Genomic DNA, 19,683 nt, shown 5'->3' with positions numbered 1-19,683 from the left:
GGCATCAACTCTTCTCTAAATGATTGGTACAACTCTCCAGTGAAGCCATCTGGGCCAGATTTTTTTGTCATTAGGAGTTTTTTCGATGACATCTTCAATTTCTTCTCTTGTTGTAGGTCTCTAGGTTTTGTGCATTTGTTTTAGTTTAGGTAGGCAGTGTGTTTTTAGAAATCTGTCCATTTCTTCTAGGTTTTTTAATTTGTTAGGGTACAATTTTTCATAATATTCTGTCATGATTTTTTAATTTTTTTAAAATCTCAGTTGGTTCTGTTGTAATGTCTCCCATATCATTTATTTCAGTTATTTATATCTTCTCATTTTTTTTTTCCATTATCATTTTGGCCAGGGATTTGTCAACTTCATGGATCCTCTCAAGAACCAGCTGCTAGTCTTGTTGATTCTATTGTTTTTCTGTTTTCTATATTTTATTTATTCCTGCTCTGATCTTTACTATTTCCTTTCTTCTGGAGACTGTGGACTTCTTTTGCTGCTCCTTTTCTATTTGTTTGAATTTTATGTTTAAGCTATTGATTTTGGACTTCACTTCTTTTTTGATGTCTGCATTTATTGCTATAAATACTCCTCTGAGAACTTCTTGTTATGTGTCCCAAAGATTTTGGTATGTTGTGTTTTCATTCTCATTTGGTTCTAAGAATTTTTTAAATTTCATTTTTTTTAAGTTCTTCTGTTACCCAATAGAAGTAAGGTGTTATCCAGTTGCCATTTGTCTTGGTTATCTTACGGTGCTATAACAGAAATACCACAAGTGGAGATTTTAACAAACAGAAATTTATTCTCATAGTCTAGGAGGCTAGAAGTGTGAACTCAGGGCATCAGCTCCCAGGGAAGGTTTTCTCTGTCAGTTGTGGGAGAAGGTCCTTGTCATCGAGCTTGCCCTGGTCTAGGAGCTTCTCAGCACAGGGAGCCCTGAGTCCAAAGCACACGCTGTTTCCTGTTTCTGGTGCTTCTCTCTTTGTGGTATGAGGTCCCTCTCCTCTCTACTTAATTCTCTATTTTATATCTCAAAAGAGATTGACTCAAGATACAACCTAATCTTGTACATTGAGTCCTGCCTCATTAACATAACTGCCTCCAATCCTGCCTCATTAACATCACAGAGGTTAGGATTTACAACACATAGGAAAATCACATCAGATCACAAAATGGTAGACAACTACACAATACTGGGAATCATAGCCTAGCCAAGTTGACACACATTTTGGGGGACACACAATTCAATCCCTAACATTTCATCCTTTGGCCACTGTCATGGATTGAACTGTGTTCCACAAAAATATCTGTCAACTTGGTTAGGTCATTATATGACTGTCCATCATTTTGTCATCTGATGTGATCTCTCTATGTGTTGTAAATCCTATATCTGTGATTTTGAGGAGATGGATTATTGGCAGTTCTACCGAGATCTACAAGATTAAATAGTGTCTTAAGCCAATCTCTTTTGAGATATAAAAGAGCAAAGCAAGCAGATAGACATGGGGACCTCACACCACCAAGAAAGAAGCACTGGGAGCACCGTGCGTGTTTGGACCCAGGGTCTCTACACTGAGAAGCTCCTTGACCACAGGAAGATTGACAAGGACCTTTCTCCAGAGCTGACAGAGAAAGCCTTCCCCTGATCTGAAGCTGACCTGAATTTGCACTTTCAGCCTACTAGACTGTGAGAGAATAAATTTCTCTTTGTTAAAACCATTCCCTTGTGGTATTTCTGTTATAGCAGCACTAGATGATTAAAACAGCCCCCCAAAATTCATGTCCTCGACACATGTAAAACACATTCACCCCATCATATCATACCAAAAGTCTTAAATCAACTCCGAGTCCAAAATCTCCTGGGGGAAAATTCCTCTTCACCTGTGAAGTATAGAATACAAGTCATCAGCTTCTAAAGTACAATGTTGACACAGGCACAGGTAGACATTTCCATTACAAATGGGACAAATTGGAGGGAAAGAAGAGATAACAGGCACCCAACAAGTCAGCAGAACACATTAGCTCACAAGCCTTGAAAATAATCCTCTGTTCTCTGACCATTTAGGCAATTAGGCCCTGGGTGTTGGCAGGTGTTGGCAATACTCTCCAGATTCTCAGTACAGACCCCTCAGGACTAAGCTTCAGCTCTGCCTTCCAGGCCCACTGGAACAGCAGATCTGCTCCCTCACACTCCTAGTCCATCTGAGTGGCTACTCCACCCCCAGGCCTTGGCAGGCCCTGTTCTGCCCCTTGGGCATGGCCGCCCCACCCCCTCAGCTTTGCGCAGCACATCTGGACCCATCCCGCTGGCACTCATGAAAGACAGCCCCCATGCTCCAGAACTGAGCTGGGGAAGATCTGACTCTTTCAAACCTGGGAGGCTGAGGTCCGACCTGTTGAAACCCCAGAGGCCACGGCTCCACCTTTTGAGACACCAGAGGTCATGGCCCTACCCTTTGAGACTGAGGCAGCTCTGCTTCCCATGCTCCTTGTCTCTTCAGCTTCTGCTTCCTCGTTCCTTGGCCTCTTGAACCCTTGGGCCAGCCTTGTGTTTGCCATGCTTGGGCAAGTGTTCCAAAGCTCTTTAGCTATACCGGTAAGTGCCAGGAGGCACCCCACTCTGCAAGTAAACCTTGGCCCAAAGGCACTCAGGTCTCTTGCCCTGTGGGTTGGCAAGCCTAGCTCCACCAGTAAGTGCCCAGAGGCAACCCACTCTGCCAGGAAGCCTCTGGCATAAAGGCATCCAGCTCTCTTACTCCATGGGTTGGCTCCAGTGCTGTCTCATGCTGGTCTCCTGGTTCTGCTGCTGCTGTTTCTCTGCTGATGCTTCTAGCCATCTGCACCATCCCCAGTATTACAGCTCTCCTCACGTCCTTCTGAGTCCTCACCAGAATTGCCTTTGACATCCATAATTCCAGCAGTCTCTTCAAGGCAATCTAACCTTTTACTATTAGGCACTTTAAAACTCTTCCAGCCTCTATCCATTCACAGTTTCAAAACTGCTTCCACATTTAAGGTATCTGTTAGAGCAGCACCCCACTCTCCCAGTACCAAATTCTGTCTTAGTTATCTAGTGCTGCTGTAACAAATACAAGTGGGTGGCTTCAACAAATGGAAATTTATTATCTAGGAGGCTAGAACTTCAAATTCAGGTCATTAGCTCACAGAGAAGGCCTTCTGTTGGTTATGGGGGAATGTCCTTGTCATCAATCTTCTTTTGGTTTAGGAGCTTCTCAGCACCAGGAATCCTGGGTCCAAAGGACGTGCTCTGCTCCTGGTGCTTCTTTCTTGGTGGTATGAGTTCCCTCTTATCTCTGACCACTTTACTTTTGTATCTGGGTTTCTAGTTGTTTCTGTATGGTCTCTAATAGTCTATTTGTTTTGTACTGTGGTGAAGGGCTACGGCTGCTAACCAAAAGGTCAGCAGTTAGAATCCACCAGCCGCTCCTTGGGAACCCTATGGGGCAGTTCTCTGTCCTATAGGGTTGCTATGAGTCGGAATTAACCTTGACTGCAACAGGTTTTTTTTGTTTGTTTTCTTAAATTCTTCCAGGGTTTTGTCAGCGTTTTCCTTGATCTCTTTGAGTATCCCATGTGGAAGTCTTTTGAATTCCTTATCAGACAGCTCTATTACTACTTCTTCCTCAGGAAGGTATTCTGTCCCTTTATTTTGTTCACTTGTTTGAGCCATCTTATTGTGTTTCTTCATATGATTTGTTATTGTCTGCTGTCTTTAAGGCATTAAGGCATTAATTAATTTATATATATATTGATTTTATAACTATTTGTTTTGTGCTTTGTTTTATCTGGAGCTGTTTCTCTTCTTTCTCTTTAGAATGTCTTTCTTCCTTTGTATTCACTGTTGTTTCACGGATTTGGCATATGTGTAACTTCAGAGATGTCTATTGGCTAGGAATGATTTCCTCTCACGAGTGCGTATGGTGGGTCACACCCACATGTGAATCCTCTATGGTTAGGGTCATATGTCTTCACTTACTGGATTGACTGGAGGTGGCAGAGCAGGTTTTTTCTCTGATATTGGTGACAAATGTTGCATGGTCAGGGCCCTTTCACAGCCCTTGTGGGACCCTGCGGTCCTTCTGGGTTGGTGCTACCAGTTAGTGCATCCTATGGAGGTCAGGGAAGGACATCTCTGTATATGCTGAGAGAAAATGCTAACCGAATGGACAGAGTAAGCCTGCTGTGCATGCATGAGCTGGCATCCAGTAGGTGGTGGGTTATCAAGGGATTTCGGTGCCAGTGCTGATGGCCTTCAGGAATTATTTGGGTGTGGGGATGTGTGTTAAAGTTGGGTGGATGTTGGATGAGGGCACTAGGATCTCCTGCTTATTGTTTGGCAGAGGTGTAGATGGTGCCTGTCAGGATGATTGACATTGCTGGTGAGGTGACATATCTGGCTGGTCACCAAAGTGGGTGCAGGGAACATTCTTTCTGGTTACTGTGTTGGGCGGTGTGTGTACTGCTGGTTGCTGGGAGGGAGAAGGGTGTACGAGTCACTGCTCACTGGGTGGGTGCCATGGCAACTTGTACCACTGGTTGCCAGGCAGGTAGTTAAGTGGGAGCAGGGGGACACGGTTCTCATGCCTCCAGTTGCTGGGGCATAACAGTGCGAGGGTGGTCGGAGGGGGCAGGAGTCTCCAGTTGCAGATCTGACAAGAGTGAGAGTACACACCATGAGGGTGGGTGTGAGTGGATATGAGGCTGCAGTCACAGGTCCAACAGTGTGGGAGCATGCACTGTAGATTGCCAGGCTGGAAGAGGTGTAGGACTCACCGCTGGTCCCCAAGAGGGTAGAAGGGGAGGAAGGAGGAAGCATATTCCCCAGTCTCTGGCATGGGTGCTGAGGCACTCTCTGCAGAGGACAGTCAGTGATCAGGACCCAACCCCAACCAAATGTGAAGGAGAGGTGTTGTCTGGAGTTGGTTGTGTGGGGGATCCCTAGACGTCCCTCCAAGGATCCTCCGCTCTCCCAGAGACACCCACCCAAGTTATTAGGGACCATGGCTGGTGAGTAGTTCTGTCCTTATTTTCTGGCTCCCTTCCTGCTCTGGATCCCTAGGGCTCTTGCCCACTTACCTGCACTTTTCCTCCTTAGACCTATTTCAAGTTCTGCTCACCTTGCTTTCTCCAGGTTTGTCTACACAGTATCTGTCTCCTACTGAGGATTCCATGAAGTTACCTTCCTGTGCTCCTAATTCAAGAAGGCTGTTTGCTTCGTCTCAAGATGGCAATCCTGCACTGGGCCATCTGGTAGGGCACCTACAGTCCCTAAGAGTCTTAGTCATCTAGTGCTGCTGTAACAGAAATACCACAAATGGATGACTTTAAAAAACATAAGTTTATTCCTTCCGTCTATCAGGCTAGAAATCCAAATTCAGGGTGTCAGCCCCAGGGGAAGGCTTTCTCTGTTGGTTCTGGAGGAAGGTCCTTGTCATCAATCTTCCCCTGGATTAGGGGCTTCTCCATGCAGGAACCCCGGGTCCAAAGGATGCGCTCTCTTCCTGGCACTGCTTTCTTGGTGTCACGGGGTCCCCCTGTCTCTCTGCTTCTCTCTTTTATATGTCAAAAGAGATTGGCTCAAGACACAGTCCAACCTTGTAGATTGAGACCTGGCTCATTAACATAACTGCCACCTATCCCACTTCATCAACATCATAGAGGTAGGATTTACAACACATAGGAAAATCACATAACACTGTCCACCAATGGATGAATGGATAAACAAAATGTGGTACACACATATAATGGAATACTATGTAATGATAAAGAATGAAGAGTCCATGAAACATACCATGGATGAATCTGGTGGTGCAGTGGTTAAGCACTAGGCTGCTAACCAAGAGGTTGGCAGTTCAAATTCACCAGCTACTCCTTGAAAACTCTATGGGGCAGTTATACTCTGTCCTATAGGGTCACTATGAGTCGGAATTGATGTGATGGCAATGCATATTAGCATACAACATGAATTAGACAACATCACCTAGGAAATTTTAAATCCTCTAGCCCTGCACAGTCTAACATAGTTAACTACTAACATCTTGGGGCTATTGAGAACCTGAAATGTGGCTAGTGCAAATTCAATTCTTATTTTTATTTAATTTCAAATTCATTTAACAGTAAATTTGATTCAATTATGGGAAAAGTATGTTTGGCATAAACTTGGTTCATGAATCTACTTTTTCAATAGTTAATTCTATGAAATGTAAATACTGATAGAGAAATTCCAGTGACACCCTTCAGCCAAAGACTGGACAGGCCCATAAAACAAAATGAGACTAAAGGGGCACACCAGCCCAGGGACAAGAACTAGAAGGCAGGAGGGAACAGGAAAGCTGGTAATAGGGAACCCAAGGTTGAGAAGGAGGAGTGATGACATGCTGTGGGGTTGTTAACCAATGTCATAAAACAATATGTGTACTACCTGTTTAATGAGAAACTAGTTTGTTCTATAAACCTTCTGTAAAACCTTGTTCTGTAAATTGTAAAGAACAATTAAAAAAAAGAAAACAAGTCTTTGCAGCACAAATAAATAAATCACTCTGTGCTGTGCGACTGCAGTGATTTTTTTTTTTAGTGTATCAGACAGATCATGTCTGTCAAGAAAATTTATTATTAAGAAATAAATGTTAGAGACACTTATTACAAAAAAAAACAATTCCAATGAAAAATTTCCATCCACGTTGAGCTGATCCCTGTAAGGTGGGGGTCAGACATACCTCCACTGTCCAAACTTTTTACCAATTCCAAGACCAGCCGTCCCTCCCATGGCACTCTCTGCTTCTCTTCTGGGTTTGATAATTCATTGCAACAGCCACACAGAACTTGCAGACCATACTTATAGCTAAGTGGTTTATTAAGGAAGTAACAGGGTACAACTTCGGATCAGGATCAACAGGCTACAACTCAGGATCAGGAAGCATGCAGGCAAGGTCTGGAAGTGGAGAGCACATTTATCCCTTCTTTGGTGCAGGGCAGCTCTCTCAGCTCCTCTTGGCCGTGCAAGCAAGCAGGCCCTTCTCTCTGCTGTGCGTGCCCCCTCGGTAGAGGCCTCCTCTTGGATCCTAGAGGACAGGCCTTTCTGCCTTTGGCCTCTGTGCCACCAGCTCTGCCACAAGGCCCCTTGTGGGCCTTTTGCTAACTTACAAGTTACAGTCTTTGACCCATGTTACAGCTCTTTTAGGAGGTTCCTTGCCTCTTCTTTCTCTGCTTCTTCTCTCTTCTGCTCTTGTTTCCTGTCTGAAAAACCTCTGTGGAATTGGCTGCTTGTATCCACAAACCCCTTGTCAATATTAAGGCATGGTCCTACTACCAATCCCCTCTCAGTAGGCCACAGATACTATATTTGCATACTAGGCCATAGTAACTTCATTTGCATAGTCTAGTGATGAGTCCCTGCAAGGTGCATGTCAATCACAGGGCAGGCTGCAGCCCAGGTACAGGCAAAAAGTATCAAAACCACAAGTTGTTTACAGCTTACCCAAGAAATGTCAATCAACCTGGACAAAAGCAACACACCCTCTAGGGTAGAAAATTAGGGCAAAGTGGTTAGGGGAAAAATCTCTCAAACTTTTTCTCAAAGAACCAAGGCAAAAGGCCACAGAAAGGAACTCATTTGACCATATAATTTAGTTGTTAATTCCACTAACAAATTTTTACATTCATAATAACTAGATATATTGGGTTTAAGTAAGGTATACCATTTAAAAAAAAAATTCACATTTACATGTATCATTTTCTCATATGGCTACTAAATTTTTTAAAATTCCATCTGTGGCTTGCATTACATTTGTATTAAACAGTACCGCTCTAGTCCCAACGTCCACTTTACAAGAAATACAGGAGACAAACTAATTTTAAAAATCATGAGAAAACCATTGGAATGTTGATATTTTACCAGAAAATGACTTACCTGTAATATTCAAGAGTCAATGTTATTAAAACAAAACAAAACTGAAGGCAAATGTACTATGTAAAACAGACTACAGAGATCTAAAAGTAAAAAGGCAATGTGTAAATCTTGTTTAGATTTTACCTTCAAAAAACCTAGTAACAACAATAGGTAACTGGAGACATCTTCTTGTGTGGGACATTGAAGATTTACTTTCGTTTTGTTGACCGTCCTTATTCTTAGGAAATAGATGCTAAATATTAAAGGGTGAAATGTATGTCTGCAATTAACCATTAAATGTTTCATTGTAATAATGCATTGATATATTGATAGATGAGGCAAAATCTTAAGACTGGTGAATCTAAGTCAAGAGTTATGTGTGCTCCTTTTACTAGAACTACAGGCTTTCTTTAGATAAGAAAATCAAACTAAAATTTACTTCTCAAGATTCATCTTGTTTAGGGTAAACTAAATTCCAACTTCTGCTACTGACAAAAATAAACTTGCATTCTCTTCTCATACACTTATATTTTAAAGCTCTGGGGGACTTTCAGCAATCTGGAAGTGAGGAGTTAGAGAAGATACGAGAACAAGGGTGAGTAGAAGTTTTTCCCCTTATCTTTACAAAAAACTATATGTAACAACATTTGCAATTTAATATTTTTTTCAGGTGTGCAGTTTAGTGATATTAATTATATTAATCACGTGCAATCATCACGCATAATCAATCCCTCACTGCTTCCTACACCATGGCTCCCTCTTTCCCCATGGCCTGATAAACACTCATAAACATTGGTCTCTATACCTTTACCTTTTCTTATTATTTTATATAAGTGAGATAATACAATATTTGCCCTTTTGTGATTAACTTCTTTCACTCAGGATGTTTCAAGGCTTTATTTTTCTCTATGGCTCAGTAATATTCCATTGTATGTATGTGCCAAATTTTGTTGATCTCTTCATCTGCCGATAGATATTAGGTAGTTTCCAACTTTTGGCTATTATGAATAGTGCTGCAATGAACAGTGGTGTACTTGTGTTTGTTTCCTTCAGTACTTTCAAGTCTCTCGGGTATACCCCTGTAAGTGGAACTGCTTGCTCACATGGTAGTATGGTTTAACTTTTTCAGACGCTGCCAAACTCTTTGCCAGAGTGGCTATACCAGTTTGTCTTCCCACCATCAATGGATAAGGGTTTCAATTTTTTCCTATCTTTGCCAGTATTTGTTTTCTGTTTTTTTACTGGGTTGTTCATCTTTCTATTTAAGTTATAGAAATTTTTAATATATTTTGGATATTAGACCCTTATCAGATATATGGTTTCTGGAAATTTTCTTTCAGTCTATAGTCTTGCATTCTCTTACTTCTTACGCACTTTTATATTTTTAAGCTCTGGCGGGTTTTTCACTTTTTTGAAAAGTCTTTCGATGAACAAAAGTATTTAACCTTTATAAGGTCCCATTTATCTACTTTGTCTTTTGCTGCTTGTGCTTTTGTTGTCCTTTCTAATCCATAGGTAAAAACTAGGCTCCACAGCCACACTCTATATTTTCTTCAAAGAATTTTATGCATTTAGTCAACTGGTTCTGGTGCAAGGCATGGACCCTGACTCATTCAATCTGCATACTGAATGTAGAGCTTTTCTTCGTGATCAGTTTGTATTTATATTCATTCACACACTCATAGATTTACTTATGTTAGATGTATGGGCTCCCTAATAACCTGAAAAAGATTCTCTTTTCACCTGAATATAATTTATCAAAATAAATAACCAACACCCAAAGACAGGGAAATTATACCCAGTGTTACCAGAATATGCTAGAATCGCCAGTTGAGGAGGAAAGGACAAGACTGGGGACAGTTTCCTTGATACAAAATGTGGAAATAAATTTTTCCTTCTGGAGACAGGACACAAATGTTGCTTTGAAGGCTTTGGGAGGGGAGAGCACAGCAAATGAAAAAGCCCCATCTACATTAGCTGACCCCCCTCTTCTCAAGGACTCAAGCACCACGCAGACAGCTGATTCCAGCACTTTAGGGTAAGCAACAAGCCGGCGTGGACGAAAAGACCTGGACTCTTGGAGAAGTGGACGAAAAGACCTGGACTCTTGGAGAAGTGGCTATGGCTCTTGAACACCCACTGAGGGCGAATCAATCAGGAATGAGCCGTGAACCTGTGACCTTTGACCCAAGATCACCACCTATATGGATCCTCACCCTCTGACATGTCAACATCTGCACAGCCGGCAGAGGTGGAGGGAGTGAGCAGATTTGCACACCTATTCGATGGCACTAGTTTTTTTTTTTTTTTTTTCCAGTTACCACGTCAGGAGTGTAGTAATGGCGACAGCCTCTGGCATTGTGGTAAAGAGGCACAGCAGCCACATCCTACAGCTGGGACCTGAAGAGAAACTATTTTCCACAAAAGACTGTCTGGCCCTGGTCTCAGACTAAGCTGGCTGCAGCAGTGGAGCTTGATAAATATGGGCCTGAGGTCTAACTGATACTGGTACGTGTCAACCCCTCTGCTCAGCCAATGTGGGGCTGCTTGTCAGATGAGTCACCACCCGAACACCTCCCCTGCAAAACAGAAGTGTGTTAATTCCCCTAGAAAAGAGCCTCTCTAGATCCCAACAGAAACGGGCAGAATAGGTTACTTTAGGAATATTAAATGGCACAGCCTCTTTAAAAAAGTTTGCCAGTTTCTTAAAAAAGTTAAACATAACTTACCATATGACAGCAATCCCACTCTTAGGGATATATGCAAGAAAAATTTAAAAATTATGTTGACATAAAACCTGTGAAAGAATGGTTTAACAGCTTTATTCATAACAAGGGGATATGCAAATATCCTCCACATGGTGAAAACACAACTACAGTGTGTATATACAATGGAATACTGAATAGCAAAAAAAAGAAAACGACAAACTATCAATACATTCATCAGTGCAGATGATTCTCAAATATATCATGCTAAGTGAAAGGATCAAAAAGCAACATACTGCATGATTCGCATAGGGGCTTTCAGAGGTTTGACTAAAAAGAGGCAGCATGAGGGAGATTTTTAGAAAGAAGACAGGTACTGTTCAGAACTTTGATTATGCTACTGAGTGTAAGGTTAATGAATTTCTCAACTCCCATCCCAAAAGTGAATGACTTTCCAAACTTTGAAAAAAAACTCCTTTAGGTGGCAGTACAATACCCTGCTGTGCAGCCAGTCATTTATCTAACGAATTCCTTCCTGTTAGACACTGACTTTCATGCTTTCCACTATCTATCACGCTTTCCACTATCCAGGCGCCGTTTTAGTGCCCAGGGAGTTCCACAAGATGACTCTACAAGGGTAATTGCTGGGTCAAGGGAAACTCTAATTTGAAGGCTTCTGCTACCAGCAGCAACCATCTGCCAGGCACCTTACATGAGGAGTTAGTGAAGCAGCCTGGGGCACAGTGGCACTAAATAAACCTCCAGGCCTAAGAACCCCTTTTGTTATCACCACAATTAAGTAACCATACCTGGGCTCCCACCTTGTCCAGGCTGTCATGGGTGTGTACACCAGGAGGATCAGAGGTTACCGTTCCAGTGCAGCCCAGCGAGTGCAGCCTCAGGTCTTGTCTTGGTCCATAATCCATCTGTTGTTAGGTGCCGTTGAATCAGTTCTGACTCATAGCAACCCTATGTACAACAGAAAAAAAACACCGACTGGTCCTGTGCCATTCTCACAATCATTCTTATGCTTGAGCCCATGGTTAGAGCCACTGTGTCAATCCATCTCATTTAAGGTCTTCCTCTTTTTTGCTAACCTCTACTTTACAGAGCATTATGTCTTCTCCAGGGACTGGTCCCTCCTGGTAACATGTCCAAAGTGTGTGAAAAGAAGTCTTACCACCCTCGGATCTAAGGAGCACTGTTGCTGTACTTCTTCCAAGGCAGACTTGTTCATTCTTCTGGCAGTCCATGGTATAGTCAACATTCTTCATCAAACCATAATTCAAAGGCATCAATTATTCTTCGGTCTTTCTTATTCATTGTCCAGCTTTCACATGCCTGTGAGGCAATTGAGAACATCATGGCTTGGATCAGGTGAACCTTAGGCCTTTAAGTGGCATTTTTGCTTTTTAACATTTTAAAGAGGCCTTTCGCAGCAGATTTGCCCAATGCAACGCGCCTCATTTGATTTCTTGACTTCTGCTTCCATGAGTGTTGATTGTGGATCCAAGTACAACGAAATCCTTGACAACTTCAGTCTCTTCTCTGTTTATCATGATGTTGCGTATTGGTCCAGTTGTGAGGATTTTTGTTTTCTTTATGTTAAGGTGTAATCCATGCTAAAGGCTGTGGTCTTTGATCTTCACCAGTAAGTGCTTCAAGTCCTCTTCACTTTTAGCAAACAAGGTTATATCACCTGTATATTGCAGGTTGTTAAGGAGTCTTCATCCAATCTTGATGCAGTGTTCTTCTTCAGATAGTCCAGCTTCTCGGATTATTTGCTTAGCATACAGATTGAATAAATATGGTGAAAGAATACAACTTTAACACTTTTCCTGATTTTAAACCACGCAGTATCCCCTTGTTCTGTTCAAACTACTGCCTCTTGGTCTGAGTACAGTTCCTTGTGAGCACAATTAAATGTTCTGGAATAACTATTCTTTGCAATGTTATCCATAATTTGTTATGATCTACACAGTTGAATGCCTTTGCATAGTCAAAACCTAGGTAAAAATCTTTCTGGTATTCTCTGCTTTTAGCCAGGATCCATCTGACATCAGCAATGATATCCCTGGATCCACATCCTCTTCTGAATCCAGCTGGAATTTCTGGCAATTCTCTGTCAACGTACTACTGCAACTGCTTTTGAATGATCTTCATCAAAGTTTTACTTTTGTATGATATTAACAATATTGTTCAATAATTTCTGCATTCTGTTGGATCACCTCTCTTTGTAGTGGGCACAAGTATGGGTCTCTTTCAGCTGGTTGGCCAGGTAGCTGTCCTCTAAATTTCTTGGCATACACAATTAAGCACTTCCAGAGCTGCATCCATTTGTTGAAACATCTCAATTGGTATTCCATCAATTCCTGGAGCCTTGTTTTTTGCCAACGCCTTCAGTGCAGCTTGGACCTCTTCCTTCAGTACCATCAGTTCTTAATCATATGCTACCTCCTGAATCATTGAACGTCAACAAATTCTTTTTGGTACAGTGACTCTGTGTACTCTTTCCATCTTCTTTTGATGCTTCCTGTGTGATTTAATATTTTTCCCGTAGAATCCTTCAATATTACAACTCGAGGCTTGAAATTTTTTTCAGTTCTTTCAGCTTGAGAAATGCCACACATGTTCTTCCCTTTTGGTTTCTGTCTCCTGGTCTTTGCACATTTCGTTATAGTACTTAACTTTGTCTTCTTGAGCAGCCCTCTGAAATCTTATGTTCAGCTCTTTTACTTCTTCATTTCTTCCCTTTGTTTTAACTACTCTATGTTCAAGAGCAAGTTTCAGAGTTTCTTCTGACATCCATTTTGGTATTTTCTTTTTTAATGACCTCTTGCTTTCTTCACGTATAATGTCCTTGATGTCATTCTACAACTCCTCCTTTGGTCCTTAGTGTTCAATGTGTCAAATCTATTCTTGAGATGGTCTCTAAATGCAGGTGGGATGTACTCAATGTCGTATTTTGGGTCTTGTGGACTCGTTCTAATTTTCTTCAGTTTCAACTTGAACTTGCATATGTGCAATGGATGGTCTGGTCCAGCTGGCCCCTGGCTTTGTTCTGACTGATGATATTGAACTTCTCCATCATCTCTTTCCACAGGTGTAGTTGATTTGGTTCTTGTGTATTCTATCTGATGAGGTCCACGTGTATAGTCCTGGTTTATGTTGTTGAAAAATGGTATTTGCAATGAAGAAGTCACTGGTTTTGCAAAATTCTATCATAAGATCTCTGGCATCATTTCTATCACCAAGGCCGTATTTTCCAAGTACGAATCCTTCTTCTTTGTTTCCAACTTTTGAATTCCAATTGCCAGTAATTATCAATGAATCCTGATTGCATATTTGATCAATTTCAGACTGCAGAAGTTAGTAAAAATCTTCAATTTCTTCATCTTTGGTCTTAGTGGTTGCTGCGTGAATTTGAATAATAGTCATATTACCTGGTTTTCTTTATAGGTGTATGGATATTATTCTACCATTGACAGTGTTATACTTCAGGATAGATCTTGAAATGTTCTTTTTGACAATGAACGTGACACCATTCCTCTTTAACTTGTCATTCCCATCATGATAGAGCATATGATTGTCTGATTCAAAATGCCGATACCAGTCCATTTCAGCCTAGGATATCAATGTTTATACATTCCATTTCATTTTTGACAACTTCCAATTATCTTAGTTTCATACTTTGTACATTCCACATTCTGATTATTAACATATGTTTGCAGCTCTTTGTTCTCATTTTGAGTAGTGTCACATCGGCAAATGAATGTCCCAAAAGCTTGACTCCATCCACATCATTAAGGTCAACTGTACTTTGAGGAGGCAACTCTTTCCCAGTCATATTTTGACTGCCTTCCAACCTGAGCGTCTCATCTTCTGGGACTGTATCAGACAATGTTCTGTTGTTATTCATAAGGTTTTCACTGGCAATTTTTTCAGAAGTAGCCTGCCAGGTCTTCTTCCTAGTCTGTCTTATTCTGGAAGTTCTGTTGCAATCTGTTTACCTGGGGTGACCCTGCTGGTATTTGAAATACCAGTGGCAAAACTTCCAGTATCCTGGCAACATGCAAGCTCCCACAGTATGACAAACTGAGAGACACATGGATGGTCAGAATTACCAAAAACAGGACTCTGTGACTGAGCACAGGCTCTGTGGGCGCATGGGAAAGAAGATCCACAGCAGGTAGGTCATGGTGGGGCTCTATATGTCATACCATTGCCTAGGGTCCCAGAATGAGTCAACTATCCATGCAAACCCTGATTCTTACACCACCATTTCAGAGGAGGGCACTTCTGTGGGATGATTTTGGGTTAAAACTTTCTGTGCAGTTTAATCATCAGTAAACCAGGTATCCTGATAATATTCAGAAAGAAATGATATGCAATGCAAAAAATTACACTAGCACGCTAAACATTCTGTACAATCCCGATTATATTAAAGCCATTATTTGTAGTAATGAAAGGCTGAAAAATCAAACAAAACGCCAAGAGTTGTGATATCCTAAGTGATATTTTTAACATGTAATTTTCAGTTCAAATCAAATTTTCTACAATTAGGGCATGCTGCTTTGTACTGAAAAATATTAAAACATGACTTTGTTGATGAAAAGAAAACACATACTTCAAAACAACCACATACTGATAAACTTTCTAATGAGAATTTTTATATAAATTGGAACAAAATGCAAACAACACTTATACAAATGTATGACCTAGAATAGGATTGAAAGGAATCTTAGGGGAATATTTATCACCTGAATGTTTAACAGAAAATAAAAAGTAGAAATTAATGCACATGGGTATAAAGCAGTGGTAATTTTCACATTTGGACATCTGATAAGATTCCTCCCCTAGTATAAATATCCTTGTGCAGAAATCTAGAAACTACATGATTGATGGCTTTCTCAATGCTGACAGTTACAGGGTACCTCAACTGTGCGAGGTTTCATAGGCATCCTGAGGAGGGACACTGAAGGCTTTCACCACCTTTTATATATACAGGATCAATCCAAAATGTAATATCTCACATGATGTTCTCTAGTACTTTACATTTACATGATACTTCTTCTGTGTGACTTCTCACATGTTCCATTAGTTAAATAGGGAAGACTTTTCCATATACATGAATGTGACTGAAAGTAGGGAAGAAAATGAAAAATTTTCCTATATTCCTTACACTTATATGGTTTCTCTGCCATATTTCTTTTTTCAGGTTTCAGAAAAGATAAAGGATGCATGTTACCCAATGATACCTATATGTATATTGTTGCAAAGGATGAGGGACACGTGAAGACATTCCCACATTTCTTACATTAGTAAGTGCTCTCTCAAATGTGAGAACTTGTATGTCTAGTGAAGTTTGAGGAATGACAAACATTCCTTACATTCAAAAGGCCTCTCTTCACCGTGTGAGGAATGACTAAAGGCTTTCCCACATTCCTTACATTCATAAGGCCTCTCTCCACTGTGAGAACTTAATACATGTAGTGAGGTGTTAGAAACAACTAAAGCCTTTCCGATATTCCTTACATTCATAAGGCCTCTCTCCACTGTGAATTCTTATATGTCTACTAAGGAATGGACAATCACTAAAGCCTTTTCCACATTCCTTACATTCATAAAGCTTCTCTCCACTATAAGTTCTTATATGTCTAATGAGGCATGAGGAACTAATAAAGGCTTTCCACATTCCTTATACTCATAAGGCCTCTCTGAACTGTGAGCCCTGATATATGTAATGAGTTTTGAGGAAGAACTAAAGCCTTTCCCACATTCCTTACATTCATAAGACCTCTCTCCACTGTGACTTTTTATATGTGTAGTGAGGCGTGAGGAATAATGAAAGGCTTTTCCACGTCCCTTACATTGATAAGGCCTCTTTCCACACTGAATTCTTATATGTATAGTGAAATGTGAGGAACAACTACAGGGTTTACTAGAATTCTTACATTTACAAAGTTTCTCTTCAGTAAGAGTTCTTACACAAGGTTTTAGGTAAGAAGGAAACCACAGACTTTTCCACATTCTTTACACTGGTAGGTTTGTATCCAACGTGAGATCTGATGTGATGTTTAAAGTCTATGAAGCCTATGAAGGATTTTCTATACACTCAACATTCAGAAGAATTACTCCAGTAGGAATTCTTTTGAACCCAGTAAGATCTACAATCCCGGTGAAAGTTTCTCCATACTGATTACCTTCATTATTTTTCTCTACTATACCTTCTTTACTTTCATGGTGACTCTCTCCCATATATCTTCTGTTAAATATAGACAGCAAATTGATAGAATTAAATTTGATACATTTCATAATTACCATACACAGTGAATATGTCTTTTTTGCCCTGAGTTGTCTCATGTTGCATAGTTTGAATTACCTCAAAGAAGGTGATATCATTACTGTCATAGTCTTTCTAAATAAAAAGGGTTTTCTGATAATTGTGTACCAGTGAACTATGTCTCAGATACTAAATATATGATTCACATTTATGGAAATACTGTGTTGTGAAAATTATGTGCACATACCATTTTTGAACTAATTTTATGCATGCACACATACATGCACACACACACACAGAAATATCATGACAGCTGAAAACTCACTCCTGAGGAACTGCTCACTGTCATATGAATGATACTTACCTTACAGACTTTCCCTGGTTGTTGCACTGATCTTCAATGTTATGGAATTCACAGATTACTCCTATCGTGGATGACCAGGGGTCATTCTTCATGGACAACTTTTGTCTATTGGAAAACTGACCCAATAATTTTAAGTGAAGTTTCACAGTATATAAAAAAAAAAAAAAAAAAAACAGGAAATTTTATGAGGAACAAGGCAGGTATGATGAAAGACTTTGTGGCATTTGGCTGTTCTAGGACTTTGGCAAGGGTCAAAACGGTAAAAAATTTATTAAGAAACAGTTCCATGACGATTGAAAGTCATGGTGATATAAATAGGGTGTATGTAGGAGAGTAAATTGGAAAGGTAATATTTAAAGAGGAATTGGGGGGGTCTTTTCCCACAAACAGAGAAGGCGTGGGAGGATTGATAAAAAATAAAAAGTCAGCTTAGGTACGTGTGGAAGTTCAGTGTCCTCGAAACAAGATTTTTTTTTTAGTTGATTTATTCAAATGTAATTCTGTCCCGTTGTCATCAATTCCATGCCAACTCATAGTGACCCTACAGCACAGAGCAGAACTGCCCCATAGGGTTTTCAAGGAGTGGCTAGTGTATTCAAAGCAGCCGAGCTCTTAACCACTATGCCAAAAGGTTGGCAGTTCAAATCCAACAGCTGCTCCTTGGAAATCCTATGGGGTGATTCTACTCTGTCCTGTAGGGTCGCTATGAGTTGGAATCACCTCAGTGGCAACAGTTTTTTGTTGTTGTTGTTTGGAATTCTTTCCCAGCAGGGCTGGTCCTTCAAACAATTCTTGCCTTCCTGGTGCTCCCTGATACTGGGGCTCTGGATAAATCCTATTTCCACTCTCCTAAAATCTTTCCTTTGTTCCTAGGAAGAAAAAATTAGTGTGGTTGACATATGCTCATGGGGAAAGGGAGAGGAGTTCATTTCCCTGACATTTCACCAATACTTTAGTCTCCAGGGGCTCTAGGGATGAACAAGTCTGAGATTATTTTCAGCAAAATTATTCTGTATAATTTGTAATAAACACAATAAAACTCTAATGAGGCTCCAACCACTAATCTCTCTTTATCCCAAACTGACCCTGGAAATGAAAAGTCACACTTAAACACATAAAGAGCCTTAAGGCTTTTAAGGACAAGAGAAATAATCAATACAACACATACCTTTTTCACTTTCATGGAGAAGCTACTAGATTCTAAGATCTATGAGGGCAGTGAAAATATCCATCACGTTTGAGACTTTATTCTTCAACACAAGACCTATAAGAAGGTCAATGAGTACAATATATTCATTGAGTAAGAAGTAAATCAGAAAAGTGAAACCATTCTTACCTGAGTCCAGGTTTCTGAAGGTTTTCATCATCACATCTTTGAAGAGTCTCCTCTGAGAAAAGTCCAGCAAAGCCCACTCTTCCTGGATAAAGTTCACAGCCGCATCCTTAAGTAACACTGAGTCCTAAAGCATCACAGATATTCTCTATCAGCACGCTAACATCTTCCACAATGTTTGCAAAAAGGATAGTGAGACTGACAATCCTGAGAAAATAAGAATTCATAGGGAGGAGACACAAGGTTCAGTGCTCTACTCTAGAGTGTGGCCATCAGCCCCATCCCTTGGCTGTCTGCATTTACTGCCTGACTCTTGGCATCTTATCATATAGATTTAACACTCTATCTGACACACTTATCTCTCCACAGCTAGACTATGAGCAATTCCAGTCTCATTTCTCCCTATATTTATGGTCCAGAACTCCCAGAACATATAGTAGAAGGGAGAGAAATTATCTACAAATCAAAGATCTATTTCCACATTGAGATCATCATTTCTTTGGGGAAAAAAATTAATTTCACCTCCTACCATAAGACCCACCTGGCCAGAATGCTCAATTAAACATGAAGTACAGGGTTTAAACAGGATGAGATACTAATAACAGGGAAACATGAAGGACTGGCAGCTTTAAATTTGCTTGAACAGACAAAATAAGCACCAGAACCACAACTGGATATGGCAGGGATTTTGGAATTATCAGACTAGGATTTTAAAATGACTATGATTCATATAATAATGCTGCCCAGGAAAAAGTAGACCACATGTGAGAAGAGATGGGCAAAGTGAGCAGAGATGAACACTCTAAGAAAACTCAAAAGGAAATCCTAGAAATCAAATGAACCAAAATAGACATAAAGAACATCTTTAGTGGGATCAGCAATAGATTAGACACCGCTGAGGAAATAATCACGGAACTTCAAGACAGGTTAATAGAAACATCCAAAACTGAAAAGAGGGAAAAGGAAACAAAATAACCAATAACTGTGAAATAAAAGGTATAATGTATGCATAATGAGAATACCAGAAGAAGAGAGAAACTAAAAAAAATATTTAAAGTAATAAAGGCTGATAATTTTACACAATTAATGACAAACACA

At 40.4% G+C, this 19,683-nt stretch overlaps 2 long non-coding RNA genes across 2 annotated transcripts; one reads left to right on the top strand and one right to left on the bottom strand.

Annotated features, from left to right (window-relative positions):
• Nucleotides 1-4,055: 4,055 nt before the first annotated feature.
• LOC126072283 (uncharacterized) lies at nucleotides 4,056-10,337 on the top strand. The gene is made up of 3 exons (XR_007516484.1): nucleotides 4,056-5,262; nucleotides 8,438-8,495; nucleotides 10,218-10,337. It is a non-coding gene; the product is annotated as an uncharacterized LOC126072283 (long non-coding RNA).
• A 1,149-nt stretch (nucleotides 10,338-11,486) lies between these two features.
• Nucleotides 11,487-18,838, bottom strand: LOC126072282 (uncharacterized). The gene is made up of 3 exons (XR_007516483.1): nucleotides 18,589-18,838; nucleotides 17,253-18,516; nucleotides 11,487-11,574 (listed from the first exon to the last, which is right to left on the bottom strand). It is a non-coding gene; the product is annotated as an uncharacterized LOC126072282 (long non-coding RNA).
• Nucleotides 18,839-19,683: the final 845 nt, after the last annotated feature.

This window comes from Elephas maximus, chromosome 3 (genome assembly GCF_024166365.1).
Source record: "Elephas maximus indicus isolate mEleMax1 chromosome 3, mEleMax1 primary haplotype, whole genome shotgun sequence".
Classification (NCBI taxonomy): Eukaryota; Metazoa; Chordata; class Mammalia; order Proboscidea; family Elephantidae; genus Elephas; species Elephas maximus.
Note: the sequence above shows the minus strand (reverse complement) of the source record. Positions and strands in the feature narration are given on the sequence as shown.